The following is a 4494-nucleotide window of genomic DNA, read 5'->3' as shown; positions in this document are numbered from 1 at the left end:
TTGCTGCGAATAAGCATTCACTCTGCCATCTTCTATCTGTAAAGAAAAATTATTCTAGCAATTAAGCACAAGTCACTAATGTGTGGAAACCTAGAAGGCCTGATCCTTTCTATCCCATTGAAAATTCCATCCCGGATGTCCCTAAATGACTATGGACTAATCTTATAAACATGACTGTTTATGGAGATCAATTAACTGGGATGGCAATTTCTCGTACGAAAAGTACAAAATCCTTTACAAGGAAATCGAAGCCCTGAAGATATACTTTTAAGCTAGCAACAATGGATGCTTACTGTCTATAGCAACATTAACAATCGAATGTAATAAGACCATAACAAAGTTTAGCTCATACCATTAGGAGTATTAGTTCCATTTGTTTTTGCACCCTGCTGTGCTTGAGACGATGATGGCTGGATTCTTGGAGAAACTGCTTTCCACTAGCACCAGGTAAGGAATGTCTCTTTTTGATATAAATATCTCTGTCTTGCACATCCGGACTTGATCTTGGAGAGTTATTTGCATTAACTTAGCTCTTGCAGATTCCGTGGCTTGCATGAAGCGGGGAAGAGAATTGCTACTGTTACTATCTCTTGGTTCCTCATCAACGTTCTCATGTCTTGTTGAACCAAAAGAATTCCGTCTCTTCCCACTTCTTTGATATTTGGATGATTGTTCCATACTACTTGCATCACTATCACGTGTTGCAGTTGAAGGAGAACCCCTAGCAGCAGACAGAGATTGCGCTTTTGAATGCTTTGTCAATTTTCTTCTTTTTAGTTTTACTGATACCTGACTAGAAGGTGTTCCTTGGGAGTCGGGAACAGTCATATGGCTCCTGGGTGAGGCTTCTGGCGATGATCTACATGCTTGATTAACTTTCTCCGAGTCCTGTCCTCTCAGCAGATTAGATGTCGGTTCCTGTTCTAGTTGAGGAGAGTCGAGAACAACTAAATTTGCCGATTCACCTTTAGTGTCATCAAGCTTCTTCCGCGATAAAGACGAACCAGGTACTTGGATTCCAATTCTATCATTGTCTTTAACATCCAAATCCTTTGCACTGTTAGACCTGCAATTTTGTTCAGAAACTTTGGCTCCATTTTCATATTCTATGGTTCCAACTTCAGATCTATCAGGTGAATCAATGGTCGAAGTGACAGAAAGTTCAGTGCCAGATTTGAAGCCACCATGTTGACCCTCCAATTACTGACTGGATCTTCTGCGATGCTTGGCTCCTTGACCTGCTTACTGTATCTGCCCCAGATGTCACAGTATTCAAGTTGGAGTCAACCCCAACATCTTCGCGGTATGAATCAATTGATCTACTTGTATTGTCCGTTGAACTTAACTCTGAAAATTTTGTTTTTGCAGCTATAAATGCAGGACTACTCGCCTTTCTTGATCCAGATACAAATTTCTTTGCCTCTGTTTCCAGTTGTTCAGAAGCAACTCTTTTTATAGAACTAATAGGTTCTTCGCTCTCTATTTCAGGCTTGTTAGAAAGAAAACTGGCTTCTGTTTGTGAATGTGCATCTGTTTGCATTGTTTGATCCAGTAAGGTACCTTTCACGTCAGATGTACTCATCGTGTAAATCTGAGATTGCTCCAAATCACCTGTTACTGAAGGAGAAGTTTGCCGGCAGGCCTCAAGCTCGGAGTTGGCAGCATCATATGTGATTAGATTCTCTTCACACCCTGATGAAACTAATGTCTTACTTACATCAAACTTTGGATCATTTGACTTGGAAATAGCTTCGGATGAAACTTTAGAATCAAGTGGCGTGTCGAAGTTGTCACTTTTCTCTTTTCCTGGTTGTTCAATAGGTAATTCTGTTATTGAAACCTTTCCAGATGATGACGCAGACATCCACCTCTCCAACCAGCTCCAAGCCGAACTTGGTTTTGATGGATCACAACTGATGCGGATAGGTTTTGTCTTGGGTGTTGAATCCATCAGCTGCAATCAAAGCAAATTCCAAGTGATGGTCGTGTAGACATGTTTAGAGAGACAGCTTCCAGCAAACAGTTAAAAGCCATGGAGCCAAAGAATGCCGATGTCACATACCTGACGAGCGAACCTATTGCTAAGCAGCTTCTCTATGGAAGTGGAAGAAGCATTCTTGTTATTTCCGAGTTTCCCTGCTCGGAATAAAAGAAAGATTAATGCATAAAATTATTTCCCGATTTCATATAAAAGAAAATTAAACAAATATCATGAATAAGAGTTCATTAGCCCATAATTTATGTAAACAAAATACTACTTGCATCTCTCCCTGAAACAGGAACTGAATAATAACATCACGCAGCTTAAAGATAGACTTGTGCCAGGTGGGCAGAAGTGAATACTCGATCACTTTGAACCTTCATACTAGACAATAATAACAAGTTTGCAGAATGTGCTCTTAATTATGACCCGATCATCTAAGCAGCACTACACAGTACACACACCCTATAGCTGAACCAGAAGAATCTAAATAACATAAAGGAATCATGCCTAAATCCAAATGCCAACGAACAGAGGACAAGGGTCGATATAGAGAACATAGGTCTTGGTTCAGAGAATACAAGCCGAAGTGTTCTTAAAAAGGAAATGATTCAACCTATCAATAAACTATGAATCAGAACATGGAAACTAAAACAGACTTGCGACTCCTAAATCCTAAATTAATGTGAGCTGAAAGAATTACCAAACTTTGATTATCTTTATCATCCTTGCTATCCATTTTCTTTTCGGTATAAGAGCCTTCTTGAGATAGATGAGAACGACGGGCACGGACAAGAAGTTGCATTTTGACAATGGCTTGAACGCGTAAGGTCCCCACAGCATGCCTCCGAACCAAGTGCCCACGTACAGCAGCCTGCAACTTTACTAAATTCTTAAGCTTCCCTATCTCTTTTTGCGCCTGCAAAAGAAACCATAAAATTAGAAGTAAAAAACTACAGATTAGTAAGTTTTAAATTCACATTGCGAATGTACCCATACCAAGAACCCTCTAATAGCAGTCTGGATGACAATAATAACAGAGTCATCCATGCTTGCATCGTCTTTAGCCTCATCTGTGGTGGCAACAACAGGATCATACACCTTCAAGTCCTCTGCGGTCAACAACTGAGATTTTTCTTCAACGGACTCTTTCGGTGCCACCAACTGAGATTTTTCCTCAACGCACTCTTTTGGAGTTGGCAACTGAGGTGTCTCTTCAGTGTATTGAACTGTGGAGGTTTTCTCAGGAGCAATGGAGACATCAGACTGTTGAGCATAACTAGCAGATTCTGGACTTTCTTTGAGTCCAGAAGAAGCTTCTTGTGTCACGGTGTTGCTAAGCACACGATGCCGTTCGGATCTCTTTCGAAAACTCCATCCCTTTTTGTCACCAGATCTCTTGTTCTGGGATAAATTTTAAATAGCCAGAAAACAACAAAATTAAAAAAAATGCTTATTTTAGGAGAACTAAAATGCATTTCACTGTAAATTTTAACCTGGAAAGTACTAATTTATTAGGCTCGTAAGCACTAATGTTCAAGTGAACTCAAATGACTACCGAGTCCCATCAAGGGCATAGCGGTACAGAACTGTTATTTGCATTAAGAGACAAAAGACGGACCACTATATCTAACAAACAAACATTTCCTCAGTAAACAGATTCTACACTGTTAAGTTTCCAAATTTGAAAATTGCCATTCCAAACAATAGCATCAGAATTAACATCAACCAGATTAAAACAAATACAAATTTAGCATTTCACATCACATTATGACTTTCCATATCTGAAAAATTCAGTTAGAACAGAACAGAACAGAATTTAAAAACCTCACTGGATTTGGAAACAGCAACTAAGAAACAATTTAGATTCATAAGTTGTGGAAGCAATCAGATAAAAAAAAAGGAATCTTGACTTTGCAGAATTAAATGCAAACGCGATATTATCCGATCTTAAAATATTGAAGTTTTTAAAGCTCCGATTCATCAAGCAAATCACAAGCTAAATAAGTTTCTAAAAACGACAGAAAGTTTAGTTAAAGCGACTAAAACATCAAATACAAGTCGAAGAACGGCACATAAAATCCAAATCCAATAAATAACGGATAAAAAACAGCAGCCGTAAAGGAGAAAATGAAGTGCCTGAGGAACATCGATAGCGTCGTCGTCTTCAACGGAATCGCTGCCGCAAGTAATGATTTTGAAACAGGAAGCGGATCTTCCCATGTTTTTTCCTCGTTTAATCTGTTTTCTTCTTGGATTTGTGTGTGTTTTTCTTTCTTGCTCTCGCTCACTCAAACGGGACTGAGGAACAAAATCAAGTTATATTTGTTGGAAATTGTAACAAATAAAAATAAAAAGACGGACGTCAAACACGATCCTTAAACTGCAACTTCTGACATTGGAATCCGCCAATCATCGTCAAAATCAAACATTTATTATATTTAATATTAAAAAATCAAATATTGATTTTTTTTAAATATAAGCCATTAACCAGCGGCGTTTTTCTCAAAAAA

The 4494-nt window shown here is 38.6% G+C and overlaps 1 pseudogene; it reads right to left on the bottom strand.

The window, feature by feature from the left end:
* Positions 1-341: 341 nt before the first annotated feature.
* LOC120184071 lies at positions 342-4282 on the bottom strand (annotated as a pseudogene).
* Positions 4283-4494: the final 212 nt, after the last annotated feature.

Source organism: Hibiscus syriacus, unplaced genomic scaffold (genome assembly GCF_006381635.1).
Source record: "Hibiscus syriacus cultivar Baekdansim isolate YM2019G1 unplaced genomic scaffold, ASM638163v2 tig00003725_pilon, whole genome shotgun sequence".
Lineage (NCBI taxonomy): Eukaryota > Viridiplantae > Streptophyta > Magnoliopsida > Malvales > Malvaceae > Hibiscus > Hibiscus syriacus.
Note: the sequence above shows the minus strand (reverse complement) of the source record. Positions and strands in the feature narration are given on the sequence as shown.